Here is a 15912-nt window from a genome sequence, read left to right on the forward strand (position 1 = left end):
AGTGAGGGTGTCTTTCAGGTTTCGTGCATTCTGTATCGAATCGTAGTTGGCCACAATGAAAGTGGCACGCATAACGTCGAAAATAGAGTTCAGACACCGCTCTGAGTAAGACGAACGTGTTGTCCACCTCTAGACTTCATTGACGTTAAGCCGTGATACCTAAGACAGACCTGCACTCGATAACACCACGATAACAGCCGGTCCCCACACTTACATCTTGCTCTCCTTATGACAGTATACATCATATCAGTCTGTGACGCTGGTTTTGCAACTTCTTGCGTGCGTTTATGTTCGCCGCGACCAACACTTACCATGCACTGACCACAAAACATGGAGAAGCCGGGGCTTGAGCCCGAGACCGTTCACACGCTAAGCGAACGATCTGCCAACTGAGCTACAGCTACACACACGACCAAGCCTGGCTGTTCTCCATTCTTTGCGACTCTGATGTGCACGGACACGATGGTTGGTTGGTTTGTAGCGGCGAAGGTACCAGAATACAAAGGCGCGGACACGTTCATATACACAAGAGTTCCAAGTAGTTCCGATGCTCTGGTATTACGAATGCAAATTCCGTCTGTTTTGAACGTCTTAAATTGAAAGGGCGGTCACAAATTGGTCCATTTCACTCCTTGTCCACAATCACACAGCACCTGAGGTAACAAGCACATCTCGAGCCCCATTGTGCTCTCCATTGTTCATGCCAACTCAGTGCCTCGCTCTTTGCTACTGTGTAAAACTCTTGTCGTCCAACTGCAAAACACTGGGACACAGCAAGTTTCCGCGTCCCCATTGCACTGATCGTACTACGAGACGCTCCCCAAACTTGGCAATCACCCATGCAGATGACTTTTCCGACTTTACACGACGCTCACGCAACGCTCACGCTAGTGACAGCCTTATTTATAGTTCGACGTCGCGCCAAAGCGAATGAGCACATTTCGCCTACTGCTTAGGCCGCTCTTCTAGTGTGGCTGCTCTGTGTCTGCAGGCAGCGAGGGGCTGCAAGCTTCCTGTGTTCGCACCTATATCACCTGTGCTTCCTTGTCAGAGACAGACTATCGCAAAACATACAACTCATTCCATGAATTGATTGCTACGGCATCTGTTATCAGCAGTCACAACCAGCAACACCAGTAGCAGCCGACTGCACGCAAAGAATGGCAACGTGCAGTGGGATTTACGTGAAATCGGCGCAATTGTGGATGCTAATCGTTCCCTTGTATCTGCCTACACACCTCTGCCGGTTGGGAATTATTCCACTTGCATGGCAAGGTGGGCATGTAGGTGTGTTAAAAATTCTGGAGGCGCTGGGTATCGATCCCAGTACCTCTCGCACACTAAGCGAGCGCTCTACCATCTGAGCTACGTCCACCCCCCCGATAACTAGTAGTGCTACATACAATCATATCAACGTAACAGACCCTTGTACTCCCATTATTCCGCAGACAAACACTACTCTCTATGTATCAGTGAGGGTGTCTTTCAGGTTTCGTGCATTCTGTATCGAATCGTAGTTGGCCACAATGAAAGTGGCACGCATAACGTCGAAAATAGAGTTCAGACACCGCTCTGAGTAAGACGAACGTGTTGTCCACCTCTAGACTTCATTGACGTTAAGCCGTGATACCTAAGACAGATCTGCACTCGATGACACCACGATAACAGCCGGTCCCCACACTTACATCTTGCTCTCCTTATGACAGTATACATCATATCAGTCTGTGACGCTGGTTTTGCAAGTTCTTGCGTGCGTTTATGTTCGCCCCGACCAACACTTACCATGCACTGACCACAAAACATGGAGGAGCCGGGGCTTGAACCTGAGACCGTCCACACGCTAAGCGAACGATCTGCCAACTGAGCTACAGCTACACACACGACCAAGCCTGGCTATTCTCCATTCTTTGCGACTCTGATGTGCTAGGACACGATGGTTGGTGGGTTTGTAGCGGCGAAGGTACCAGAATACAAAGGTGCGGACACGTTCATATACACAAGAGTTCCAAGTAGTTTCGATGCTCTGGTATTACGAATGCAAATTCCGTCTGTTTTGAACGTCTTAAATTGAAAGGGCGGTCACAAATTGGTCCATTTCACTCCTTGTCCACAATCACACAGCACCTGAGGTAACAAGCATATCTCGAGCCCCATTGTGCTCTCCATTGTTCATGCCAACTCAGTGCCTCGCTCTTTGCTACTGTGTAAAACTCTTGTCGTCCAACTGCAAAACACTGGGACACAACAAGTTTCCGCGTCCCCATTGCACTGATCGTACTACGAAACGCTCCCCAAACTTGGCAATCACCCATGCAGATGACTTTTCCGACTTTACACGACGCTCACGCTAGTGACAGCCCTATTTATAGTTCGACGTCGCGCCAAAGCGAATGAGCACATTTCGCCTACTGCTTAGGCCGCTCTTCTTGTGTGGCTGCTCTGTGTCTGCAGGCAGCGAGGGGCTGCAAGCTTCCTGTGTTCACACCTATATCACCTGTGCTTCCTTGTCAGAGACAGACTATCGCAAAACATACAACTCACTCCATGAATTGATTGCTACGGCATCTGTTATCAGCAGTCACAACCAGCAACACCAGTAGCAGCCGACAGCACGCAAAGAATGGCAACGTGCAGTGGGATTTACGTGAAATCGGCGCAATTGTGGATGCTAATCGTTCGCTTGTATCTGCCTACACACCTCTGCCGGTTGGGAATTATTCCACTTGCATGGCAAGGTGCGCATGTAGGTGTGTTAAAAATTCTGGAGGCGCTGGGTATCGATCCCAGTACCTCTCGCACACTAAGCGAGCGCTCTACCATCTGAGCTACGCCCACCCACCCCGATAACTAGTAGTGCTACATACAGTCATATCAACGTCACAGACCCTTGCACTCCCATTATTCCGCAGACAAACACTACTCTCTATGTATCAGTGAGGGTGTCTTTCAGGTTTCGTGCATTCTGTATCGAATCGTAGTTGGCCACAATGAAAGTGGCACGCATAACGTCGAAAATAGAGTTCAGACACCGCTCTGAGTAAGACGAACGTGTTGTCCACCTCTAGACTTCATTGACGTTAAGCCGTGATACCTAAGACAGACCTGCACTCGATAACACCACGATAACAGCCGGTCCCCACACTTACATCTTGCTCTCCTTATGACAGTATACATCATATCAGTCTGTGACGCTGGTTTTGCAACTTCTTGCGTGCGTTTATGTTCGCCGCGACCAACACTTACCATGCACTGACCACAAAACATGGAGAAGCCGGGGCTTGAGCCCGAGACCGTTCACACGCTAAGCGAACGATCTGCCAACTGAGCTACAGCTACACACACGACCAAGCCTGGCTGTTCTCCATTCTTTGCGACTCTGATGTGCACGGACACGATGGTTGGTTGGTTTGTAGCGGCGAAGGTACCAGAATACAAAGGCGCGGACACGTTCATATACACAAGAGTTCCAAGTAGTTCCGATGCTCTGGTATTACGAATGCAAATTCCGTCTGTTTTGAACGTCTTAAATTGAAAGGGCGGTCACAAATTGGTCCATTTCACTCCTTGTCCACAATCACACAGCACCTGAGGTAACAAGCACATCTCGAGCCCCATTGTGCTCTCCATTGTTCATGCCAACTCAGTGCCTCGCTCTTTGCTACTGTGTAAAACTCTTGTCGTCCAACTGCAAAACACTGGGACACAGCAAGTTTCCGCGTCCCCATTGCACTGATCGTACTACGAGACGCTCCCCAAACTTGGCAATCACCCATGCAGATGACTTTTCCGACTTTACACGACGCTCACGCAACGCTCACGCTAGTGACAGCCTTATTTATAGTTCGACGTCGCGCCAAAGCGAATGAGCACATTTCGCCTACTGCTTAGGCCGCTCTTCTAGTGTGGCTGCTCTGTGTCTGCAGGCAGCGAGGGGCTGCAAGCTTCCTGTGTTCGCACCTATATCACCTGTGCTTCCTTGTCAGAGACAGACTATCGCAAAACATACAACTCATTCCATGAATTGATTGCTACGGCATCTGTTATCAGCAGTCACAACCAGCAACACCAGTAGCAGCCGACTGCACGCAAAGAATGGCAACGTGCAGTGGGATTTACGTGAAATCGGCGCAATTGTGGATGCTAATCGTTCCCTTGTATCTGCCTACACACCTCTGCCGGTTGGGAATTATTCCACTTGCATGGCAAGGTGGGCATGTAGGTGTGTTAAAAATTCTGGAGGCGCTGGGTATCGATCCCAGTACCTCTCGCACACTAAGCGAGCGCTCTACCATCTGAGCTACGTCCACCCCCCCGATAACTAGTAGTGCTACATACAATCATATCAACGTAACAGACCCTTGTACTCCCATTATTCCGCAGACAAACACTACTCTCTATGTATCAGTGAGGGTGTCTTTCAGGTTTCGTGCATTCTGTATCGAATCGTAGTTGGCCACAATGAAAGTGGCACGCATAACGTCGAAAATAGAGTTCAGACACCGCTCTGAGTAAGACGAACGTGTTGTCCACCTCTAGACTTCATTGACGTTAAGCCGTGATACCTAAGACAGATCTGCACTCGATGACACCACGATAACAGCCGGTCCCCACACTTACATCTTGCTCTCCTTATGACAGTATACATCATATCAGTCTGTGACGCTGGTTTTGCAAGTTCTTGCGTGCGTTTATGTTCGCCCCGACCAACACTTACCATGCACTGACCACAAAACATGGAGGAGCCGGGGCTTGAACCTGAGACCGTCCACACGCTAAGCGAACGATCTGCCAACTGAGCTACAGCTACACACACGACCAAGCCTGGCTATTCTCCATTCTTTGCGACTCTGATGTGCTAGGACACGATGGTTGGTGGGTTTGTAGCGGCGAAGGTACCAGAATACAAAGGTGCGGACACGTTCATATACACAAGAGTTCCAAGTAGTTTCGATGCTCTGGTATTACGAATGCAAATTCCGTCTGTTTTGAACGTCTTAAATTGAAAGGGCGGTCACAAATTGGTCCATTTCACTCCTTGTCCACAATCACACAGCACCTGAGGTAACAAGCATATCTCGAGCCCCATTGTGCTCTCCATTGTTCATGCCAACTCAGTGCCTCGCTCTTTGCTACTGTGTAAAACTCTTGTCGTCCAACTGCAAAACACTGGGACACAACAAGTTTCCGCGTCCCCATTGCACTGATCGTACTACGAAACGCTCCCCAAACTTGGCAATCACCCATGCAGATGACTTTTCCGACTTTACACGACGCTCACGCTAGTGACAGCCCTATTTATAGTTCGACGTCGCGCCAAAGCGAATGAGCACATTTCGCCTACTGCTTAGGCCGCTCTTCTTGTGTGGCTGCTCTGTGTCTGCAGGCAGCGAGGGGCTGCAAGCTTCCTGTGTTCACACCTATATCACCTGTGCTTCCTTGTCAGAGACAGACTATCGCAAAACATACAACTCACTCCATGAATTGATTGCTACGGCATCTGTTATCAGCAGTCACAACCAGCAACACCAGTAGCAGCCGACAGCACGCAAAGAATGGCAACGTGCAGTGGGATTTACGTGAAATCGGCGCAATTGTGGATGCTAATCGTTCGCTTGTATCTGCCTACACACCTCTGCCGGTTGGGAATTATTCCACTTGCATGGCAAGGTGCGCATGTAGGTGTGTTAAAAATTCTGGAGGCGCTGGGTATCGATCCCAGTACCTCTCGCACACTAAGCGAGCGCTCTACCATCTGAGCTACGCCCACCCACCCCGATAACTAGTAGTGCTACATACAGTCATATCAACGTCACAGACCCTTGCACTCCCATTATTCCGCAGACAAACACTACTCTCTATGTATCAGTGAGGGTGTCTTTCAGGTTTCGTGCATTCTGTATCGAATCGTAGTTGGCCACAATGAAAGTGGCACGCATAACGTCGAAAATAGAGTTCAGACACCGCTCTGAGTAAGACGAACGTGTTGTCCACCTCTAGACTTCATTGACGTTAAGCCGTGATACCTAAGACAGACCTGCACTCGATAACACCACGATAACAGCCGGTCCCCACACTTACATCTTGCTCTCCTTATGACAGTATACATCATATCAGTCTGTGACGCTGGTTTTGCAACTTCTTGCGTGCGTTTATGTTCGCCGCGACCAACACTTACCATGCACTGACCACAAAACATGGAGAAGCCGGGGCTTGAGCCCGAGACCGTTCACACGCTAAGCGAACGATCTGCCAACTGAGCTACAGCTACACACACGACCAAGCCTGGCTGTTCTCCATTCTTTGCGACTCTGATGTGCACGGACACGATGGTTGGTTGGTTTGTAGCGGCGAAGGTACCAGAATACAAAGGCGCGGACACGTTCATATACACAAGAGTTCCAAGTAGTTCCGATGCTCTGGTATTACGAATGCAAATTCCGTCTGTTTTGAACGTCTTAAATTGAAAGGGCGGTCACAAATTGGTCCATTTCACTCCTTGTCCACAATCACACAGCACCTGAGGTAACAAGCACATCTCGAGCCCCATTGTGCTCTCCATTGTTCATGCCAACTCAGTGCCTCGCTCTTTGCTACTGTGTAAAACTCTTGTCGTCCAACTGCAAAACACTGGGACACAGCAAGTTTCCGCGTCCCCATTGCACTGATCGTACTACGAAACGCTCCCCAAACTTGGCAATCACCCATGCAGATGACTTTTCCGACTTTACACGACGCTCACGCAACGCTCACGCTAGTGACAGCCTTATTTATAGTTCGACGTCGCGCCAAAGCGAATGAGCACATTTCGCCTACTGCTTAGGCCGCTCTTCTAGTGTGGCTGCTCTGTGTCTGCAGGCAGCGAGGGGCTGCAAGCTTCCTGTGTTCGCACCTATATCACCTGTGCTTCCTTGTCAGAGACAGACTATCGCAAAACATACAACTCATTCCATGAATTGATTGCTACGGCATCTGTTATCAGCAGTCACAACCAGCAACACCAGTAGCAGCCGACTGCACGCAAAGAATGGCAACGTGCAGTGGGATTTACGTGAAATCGGCGCAATTGTGGATGCTAATCGTTCGCTTGTATCTGCCTACACACCTCTGCCGGTTGGGAATTATTCCACTTGCATGGCAAGGTGCGCATGTAGGTGTGTTAAAAATTCTGGAGGCGCTGGGTACCGATCCCAGTACCTCTCGCACACTAAGCGAGCGCTCTACCATCTGAGCTACGCCCACCCCCCCGATAACTAGTAGTGCTACATACAGTCATATCAACGTCACAGACCCTTGTACTCCCATTATTCCGCAGACAAACACTACTCTCTATGTATCAGTGAGGGTGTCTTTCAGGTTTCGTGCATTCTGTATCGAATCGTAGTTGGCCACAATGAAAGTGGCACGCATAACGTCGAAAATAGAGTTCAGACACCGCTCTGAGTAAGACGAACGTGTTGTCCACCTCTAGACTTCAATGACGTTAAGCCGTGATACCTAAGACAGATCTGCACTCGATGACACCACGAAAACAGCCGGTCCCCACACTTACATCTTGCTCTCCTTATGACAGTATACATCATATCAGTCTGTGACGCTGGTTTTGCAAGTTCTTGCGTGCGTTTATGTTCGCCCCGACCAACACTTACCATGCACTGACCACAAAACATGGAGGAGCCGGGGCTTGAACCTGAGACCGTCCACACGCTAAGCGAACGATCTGCCAGCAACACCAGTAGCAGCCGACAGCACACAAAGAATGGCAACGTGCAGTGGGATTTACGTGAAATCGGCGCAATTGTGGATGCTAATCGTTCGCTTGTATCTGCCTACACACCTCTGCCGGTTGGGAATTATTCCACTTGCATGGCAAGGTGCGCATGTAGGTGTGTTAAAAATTCTGGAGGCGCTGGGTATCGATCCCAGTACCTCTCGCACACTAAGCGAGCGCTCTACCATCTGAGCTACGCCCACCCACCCCGATAACTAGTAGTGCTACATACGGTCATATCAACGTCACAGACCCTTGCACTCCCATTATTCCGCAGACAAACACTACTCTCTATGTATCAGTGAGGGTGTCTTTCAGGTTTCGTGCATTCTGTATCGAATCGTAGTTGGCCACAATGAAAGTGGCACGCATAACGTCGAAAATAGAGTTCAGACACCGCTCTGAGTAAGACGAACGTGTTGTCCACCTCTAGACTTCAATGACGTTAAGCCGTGATACCTAAGACAGATCTGCACTCGATAACACCACGATAACAGCCGGTCCCCACACTTACATATTGCTCTCCTTATGACAGTATACATCATATCAGTCTGTGACGCTGGTTTTGCAACTTCTTGCGTGCGTTTATGTTCGCCGCGACCAACACTTACCATGCACTGACCACAAAACATGGAGAAGCCGGGGCTTGAACCCGAGACCGTTCACACGCTAAGCGAACGATCTGCCAACTGAGCTACAGCTACACACACGACCAAGCCTGGCTGTTCTCCATTCTTTGCGACTCTGATGTGCACGGACACGATGGTTGGTTGGTTTGTAGCGGCGAAGGTACCAGAATACAAAGGCGCGGACACGTTCATATACACAAGAGTTCCAAGTAGTTCCGATGCTCTGGTATTACGAATGCAAATTCCGTCTGTTTTGAACGTCTTAAATTGAAAGGGCGGTCACAAATTGGTCCATTTCACTCCTTGTCCACAATCACACAAAACCTAAGGTAACAAGCACATCTCGAGCCCCATTGTGCTCTCCATTGTTCATGCCAACTCAGTGCCTCGCTCTTTGCTACTGTGTAAAACTCTTGTCGTCCAACTGCAAAACACTGGGACACAGCAAGTTTCCGCGTCCCCATTGCACTGATCGTACTACGAAACGCTCCCCAAACTTGGCAATCACCCATGCAGATGACTTTTCCGACTTTACACGACGCTCACGCTAGTGACAGCCTTATTTATAGTTCGACGTCGCGCCAAAGCGAATGAGCACATTTCGCCTACTGCTTAGGCCGCTCTTCTAGTGTGGCTGCTCTGTGTCTGCAGGCAGCGAGGGGCTGCAAGCTTCCTGTGTTCGCACCTATATCACCTGTGCTTCCTTGTCAGAGACAGACTATCGCAAAACATACAACTCACTCCATGAATTGATTGCTACGGCATCTGTTATCAGCAGTCACAACCAGCAACACTAGTAGCAGCCGACTGCACGCAAAGAATGGCAACGTGCAGTGGGATTTACGTGAAATCGGCGCAATTGTGGATGCTAATCGTTCGCTTGTATCTGCCTACACACCTCTGCCGGTTGGGAATTATTCCACTTGCATGGCAAGGTGCGCATGTAGGTGTGTTAAAAATTCTGGAGGCGCTGGGTATCGATCCCAGTACCTCTCGCACACTAAGCGAGCGCTCTACCATCTGAGCTACGCCCACCCCCCCGATAACTAGTAGTGCTACATACAGTCATATCAACGTCACAGACCCTTGTACTCCCATTATTCCGCAGACAAACACTACTCTCTATGTATCAGTGAGGGTGTCTTTCAGGTTTCGTGCATTCTGTATCGAATCGTAGTTGGCCACAATGAAAGTGGCACGCATAACGTCGAAAATAGAGTTCAGACACCGCTCTGAGTAAGACGAACGTGTTGTCCACCTCTAGACTTCAATGACGTTAAGCCGTGATACCTAAGACAGATCTGCACTCGATGACACCACGAAAACAGCCGGTCCCCACACTTACATCTTGCTCTCCTTATGACAGTATACATCATATCAGTCTGTGACGCTGGTTTTGCAAGTTCTTGCGTGCGTTTATGTTCGCCCCGACCAACACTTACCATGCACTGACCACAAAACATGGAGGAGCCGGGGCTTGAACCTGAGACCGTCCACACGCTAAGCGAACGATCTGCCAGCAACACCAGTAGCAGCCGACAGCACACAAAGAATGGCAACGTGCAGTGGGATTTACGTGAAATCGGCGCAATTGTGGATGCTAATCGTTCGCTTGTATCTGCCTACACACCTCTGCCGGTTGGGAATTATTCCACTTGCATGGCAAGGTGCGCATGTAGGTGTGTTAAAAATTCTGGAGGCGCTGGGTATCGATCCCAGTACCTCTCGCACACTAAGCGAGCGCTCTACCATCTGAGCTACGCCCACCCACCCCGATAACTAGTAGTGCTACATACGGTCATATCAACGTCACAGACCCTTGCACTCCCATTATTCCGCAGACAAACACTACTCTCTATGTATCAGTGAGGGTGTCTTTCAGGTTTCGTGCATTCTGTATCGAATCGTAGTTGGCCACAATGAAAGTGGCACGCATAACGTCGAAAATAGAGTTCAGACACCGCTCTGAGTAAGACGAACGTGTTGTCCACCTCTAGACTTCAATGACGTTAAGCCGTGATACCTAAGACAGATCTGCACTCGATAACACCACGATAACAGCCGGTCCCCACACTTACATATTGCTCTCCTTATGACAGTATACATCATATCAGTCTGTGACGCTGGTTTTGCAACTTCTTGCGTGCGTTTATGTTCGCCGCGACCAACACTTACCATGCACTGACCACAAAACATGGAGAAGCCGGGGCTTGAACCCGAGACCGTTCACACGCTAAGCGAACGATCTGCCAACTGAGCTACAGCTACACACACGACCAAGCCTGGCTGTTCTCCATTCTTTGCGACTCTGATGTGCACGGACACGATGGTTGGTTGGTTTGTAGCGGCGAAGGTACCAGAATACAAAGGCGCGGACACGTTCATATACACAAGAGTTCCAAGTAGTTCCGATGCTCTGGTATTACGAATGCAAATTCCGTCTGTTTTGAACGTCTTAAATTGAAAGGGCGGTCACAAATTGGTCCATTTCACTCCTTGTCCACAATCACACAAAACCTAAGGTAACAAGCACATCTCGAGCCCCATTGTGCTCTCCATTGTTCATGCCAACTCAGTGCCTCGCTCTTTGCTACTGTGTAAAACTCTTGTCGTCCAACTGCAAAACACTGGGACACAGCAAGTTTCCGCGTCCCCATTGCACTGATCGTACTACGAAACGCTCCCCAAACTTGGCAATCACCCATGCAGATGACTTTTCCGACTTTACACGACGCTCACGCTAGTGACAGCCTTATTTATAGTTCGACGTCGCGCCAAAGCGAATGAGCACATTTCGCCTACTGCTTATGCCGCTCTTCTAGTGTGGCTGCTCTGTGTCTGCAGGCAGCGAGGGGCTGCAAGCTTCCTGTGTTCGCACCTATATCACCTGTGCTTCCTTGTCAGAGACAGACTATCGCAAAACATACAACTCACTCCATGAATTGATTGCTACGGCATCTGTTATCAGCAGTCACAACCAGCAACACTAGTAGCAGCCGACTGCACGCAAAGAATGGCAACGTGCAGTGGGATTTACGTGAAATCGGCGCAATTGTGGATGCTAATCGTTCGCTTGTATCTGCCTACACACCTCTGCCGGTTGGGAATTATTCCACTTGCATGGCAAGGTGCGCATGTAGGTGTGTTAAAAATTCTGGAGGCGCTGGGTATCGATCCCAGTACCTCTCGCACACTAAGCGAGCGCTCTACCATCTGAGCTACGCCCACCCCCCCCCCCCCCCCCGATAACTAGTTGTGCTACATACAGTCATATCAACGTCACAGACCCTTGCACTCCCATTATTCCGCAGACAAACACTACTCTCTATGTATCAGTGAGGGTGTCTTTCAGGTTTCGTGCATTCTGTATCGAATCGTAGTTGGCCACAATGAAAGTGGCACGCATAACGTCGAAAATAGAGTTCAGACACCGCTCTGAGTAAGACGAACGTGTTGTCCACCTCTAGACTTCAATGACGTTAAGCCGTGATACCTAAGACAGATCTGCACTCGATAACACCACGATAACAGCCGGTCCCCACACTTACATCTTGCTCTCCTTATGACAGTATACATCATATCAGTCTGTGACGCTGGTTTTGCAACTTCTTGCGTGCGTTTATGTTCGCCGCGACCAACACTTACCATGCACTGACCACAAAACATGGAGAAGCCGGGGCTTGAACCCGAGACCGTTCACACGCTAAGCGAACGATCTGCCAACTGAGCTACAGCTACACACACGACCAAGCCTGGCTGTTCTCCATTCTTTGCGACTCTGATGTGCACGGACACGATGGTTGGTTGGTTTGTAGCGGCGAAGGTACCAGAATACAAAGGCGCGGACACGTTCATATACACAAGAGTTCCAAGTAGTTCCGATGCTCTGGTATTACGAATGCAAATTCCGTCTGTTTTGAACGTCTTAAATTGAAAGGGCGGTCACAAATTGGTCCATTTCACTCCTTGTCCACAATCACACAGCACCTGAGGTAACAAGCACATCTCGAGCCCCATTGTGCTCTCCATTGTTCATGCCAACTCAGTGCCTCGCTCTTTGCTACTGTGTAAAACTCTTGTCGTCCAACTGCAAAACACTGGGACACAGCAAGTTTCCGCGTCCCCATTGCACTGATCGTACTACGAAACGCTCCCCAAACTTGGCAATCACCCATGCAGATGACTTTTCCGACTTTACACGACGCTCACGCAACGCTCACGCTAGTGACAGCCTTATTTATAGTTCGACGTCGCGCCAAAGCGAATGAGCACATTTCGCCTACTGCTTAGGCCGCTCTTCTAGTGTGGCTGCTCTGTGTCTGCAGGCAGCGAGGGGCTGCAAGCTTCCTGTGTTCGCACCTATATCACCTGTGCTTCCTTGTCAGAGACAGACTATCGCAAAACATACAACTCATTCCATGAATTGATTGCTACGGCATCTGTTATCAGCAGTCACAACCAGCAACACCAGTAGCAGCCGACTGCACGCAAAGAATGGCAACGTGCAGTGGGATTTACGTGAAATCGGCGCAATTGTGGATGCTAATCGTTCGCTTGTATCTGCCTACACACCTCTGCCGGTTGGGAATTATTCCACTTGCATGGCAAGGTGCGCATGTAGGTGTGTTAAAAATTCTGGAGGCGCTGGGTATCGATCCCAGTACCTCTCGCACACTAAGCGAGCGCTCTACCATCTGAGCTACGCCCACCCCCCCGATAACTAGTAGTGCTACATACAGTCATATCAACGTCACAGACCCTTGTACTCCCATTATTCCGCAGACAAACACTACTCTCTATGTATCAGTGAGGGTGTCTTTCAGGTTTCGTGCATTCTGTATCGAATCGTAGTTGGCCACAATGAAAGTGGCACGCATAACGTCGAAAATAGAGTTCAGACACCGCTCTGAGTAAGACGAACGTGTTGTCCACCTCTAGACTTCAATGACGTTAAGCCGTGATACCTAAGACAGATCTGCACTCGATGACACCACGATAACAGCCGGTCCCCACACTTACATCTTGCTCTCCTTATGACAGTATACATCATATCAGTCTGTGACGCTGGTTTTGCAAGTTCTTGCGTGCGTTTATGTTCGCCCCGACCAACACTTACCATGCACTGACCACAAAACATGGAGGAGCCGGGGCTTGAACCTGAGACCGTCCACACGCTAAGCGAACGATCTGCCAGCAACACCAGTAGCAGCCGACAGCACACAAAGAATGGCAACGTGCAGTGGGATTTACGTGAAATCGGCGCAATTGTGGATGCTAATCGTTCGCTTGTATCTGCCTACACACCTCTGCCGGTTGGGAATTATTCCACTTGCATGGCAAGGTGCGCATGTAGGTGTGTTAAAAATTCTGGAGGCGCTGGGTATCGATCCCAGTACCTCTCGCACACTAAGCGAGCGCTCTACCATCTGAGCTACGCCCACCCACCCCGATAACTAGTAGTGCTACATACAGTCATATCAACGTCACAGACCCTTGCACTCCCATTATTCCGCAGACAAACACTACTCTCTATGTATCAGTGAGGGTGTCTTTCAGGTTTCGTGCATTCTGTATCGAATCGTAGTTGGCCACAATGAAAGTGGCACGCATAACGTCGAAAATAGTGTTCAGACACCGCTCTGAGTAAGACGAACGTGTTGTCCACCTCTAGACTTCAATGACGTTAAGCCGTGATACCTAAGACAGATCTGCACTCGATAACACCACGATAACAGCCGGTCCCCACACTTACATCTTGCTCTCCTTATGACAGTATACATCATATCAGTCTGTGACGCTGGTTTTGCAACTTCTTGCGTGCGTTTATGTTCGCCGCGACCAACACTTACCATGCACTGACCACAAAACATGGAGAAGCCGGGGCTTGAACCCGAGACCGTTCACACGCTAAGCGAACGATCTGCCAACTGAGCTACAGCTACACACACGACCAAGCCTGGCTGTTCTCAATTCTTTGCGACTCTGATGTGCACGGACACGATGGTTGGTTGGTTTGTAGCGGCGAAGGTACCAGAATACAAAGGCGCGGACACGTTCATATACACAAGAGTTCCAAGTAGTTCCGATGCTCTGGTATTACGAATGCAAATTCCGTCTGTTTTGAACGTCTTAAATTGAAAGGGCGGTCACAAATTGGTCCATTTCACTCCTTGTCCACAATCACACAGCACCTAAGGTAACAAGCACATCTCGAGCCCCATTGTGCTCTCCATTGTTCATGCCAACTCAGTGCCTCGCTCTTTGCTACTGTGTAAAACTCTTGTCGTCCAACTGCAAAACACTGGGACACAGCAAGTTTCCGCGTCCCCATTGCACTGATCGTACTACGAAACGCTCCCCAAACTTGGCAATCACCCATGCAGATGACTTTTCCGACTTTACACGACGCTCACGCTAGTGACAGCCCTATTTATAGTTCGACGTCGCGCCAAAGCGAATGAGCACATTTCGCCTACTGCTTAGGCCGCTCTTCTTGTGTGGCTGCTCTGTGTCTGCAGGCAGCGAGGGGCTGCAAGCTTCCTGTGTTCACACCTATATCACCTGTGCTTCCTTGTCAGAGACAGACTATCGCAAAACATACAACTCACTCCATGAATTGATTGCTACGGCATCTGTTATCAGCAGTCACAACCAGCAACACCAGTAGCTGCCGACAGCACGCAAAGAATGGCAACGTGCAGTGGGATTTACGTGAAATCGGCGCAATTGTGGATGCTAATCGTTCGCTTGTATCTGCCTACACACCTCTGCCGGTTGGGAATTATTCCACTTGCATGGCAATGTGCGCATGTAGGTGTGTTAAAAATTCTGGAGGCGCTGGGTATCGATCCCAGTACCTCTCGCACACTAAGCGAGCGCTCTACCATCTGAGCTACGCCCACCCACCCCGATAACTAGTAGTGCTACATACAGTCATATCAACGTCACAGACCCTTGCACTCCCATTATTCCGCAGACAAACACTACTCTCTATGTATCAGTGAGGGTGTCTTTCAGGTTTCGTGCATTCTGTATCGAATCGTAGTTGGCCACAATGAAAGTGGCACGCATAACGTCGAAAATAGAGTTCAGACACCGCTCTGAGTAAGACGAACGTGTTGTCCACCTCTAGACTTCATTGACGTTAAGCCGTGATACCTAAGACAGACCTGCACTCGATAACACCACGATAACAGCCGGTCCCCACACTTACATCTTGCTCTCCTTATGACAGTATACATCATATCAGTCTGTGACGCTGGTTTTGCAACTTCTTGCGTGCGTTTATGTTCGCCGCGACCAACACTTACCATGCACTGACCACAAAACATGGAGAAGCCGGGGCTTGAGCCCGAGACCGTTCACACGCTAAGCGAACGATCTGCCAACTGAGCTACAGCTACACACACGACCAAGCCTGGCTGTTCTCCATTCTTTGCGACTCTGATGTGCACGGACACGATGGTTGGTTGGTTTGTAGCGGCGAAGGTACCAGAATACAAAGGCGCGGACACG

At 49.5% G+C, this 15912-nt stretch overlaps 9 non-coding genes across 9 annotated transcripts; all 9 read right to left on the reverse strand.

Annotated features, from left to right (window-relative positions):
- Positions 1–2762: 2762 nt before the first annotated feature.
- Trnat-agu (transfer RNA threonine (anticodon AGU)) lies at positions 2763–2836 on the reverse strand. Its single transcript has one exon. It is a non-coding gene; the product is annotated as a tRNA-Thr (tRNA).
- Positions 2837–5694: 2858 nt separating this feature from the next.
- On the reverse strand, positions 5695–5768 carry Trnat-agu (transfer RNA threonine (anticodon AGU)). The gene has a single exon. It is a non-coding gene; the product is annotated as a tRNA-Thr (tRNA).
- Positions 5769–7898: 2130 nt separating this feature from the next.
- Trnat-agu (transfer RNA threonine (anticodon AGU)) lies at positions 7899–7972 on the reverse strand. Its single transcript has one exon. It is a non-coding gene; the product is annotated as a tRNA-Thr (tRNA).
- A 1387-nt stretch (positions 7973–9359) lies between these two features.
- On the reverse strand, positions 9360–9433 carry Trnat-agu (transfer RNA threonine (anticodon AGU)). Its single transcript has one exon. It is a non-coding gene; the product is annotated as a tRNA-Thr (tRNA).
- Positions 9434–10091: 658 nt separating this feature from the next.
- Trnat-agu (transfer RNA threonine (anticodon AGU)) lies at positions 10092–10165 on the reverse strand. The gene has a single exon. It is a non-coding gene; the product is annotated as a tRNA-Thr (tRNA).
- A 1387-nt stretch (positions 10166–11552) lies between these two features.
- On the reverse strand, positions 11553–11626 carry Trnat-agu (transfer RNA threonine (anticodon AGU)). Its single transcript has one exon. It is a non-coding gene; the product is annotated as a tRNA-Thr (tRNA).
- Positions 11627–13033: 1407 nt separating this feature from the next.
- Trnat-agu (transfer RNA threonine (anticodon AGU)) lies at positions 13034–13107 on the reverse strand. The gene has a single exon. It is a non-coding gene; the product is annotated as a tRNA-Thr (tRNA).
- Positions 13108–13765: 658 nt separating this feature from the next.
- Positions 13766–13839, reverse strand: Trnat-agu (transfer RNA threonine (anticodon AGU)). Its single transcript has one exon. It is a non-coding gene; the product is annotated as a tRNA-Thr (tRNA).
- Positions 13840–15226: 1387 nt separating this feature from the next.
- Trnat-agu (transfer RNA threonine (anticodon AGU)) lies at positions 15227–15300 on the reverse strand. Its single transcript has one exon. It is a non-coding gene; the product is annotated as a tRNA-Thr (tRNA).
- Between the last annotated feature and the right edge of the window lie 612 nt (positions 15301–15912).

Source organism: Schistocerca gregaria, unplaced genomic scaffold (assembly GCF_023897955.1).
Source record: "Schistocerca gregaria isolate iqSchGreg1 unplaced genomic scaffold, iqSchGreg1.2 ptg000180l, whole genome shotgun sequence".
Taxonomy (NCBI): domain Eukaryota; kingdom Metazoa; phylum Arthropoda; class Insecta; order Orthoptera; family Acrididae; genus Schistocerca; species Schistocerca gregaria.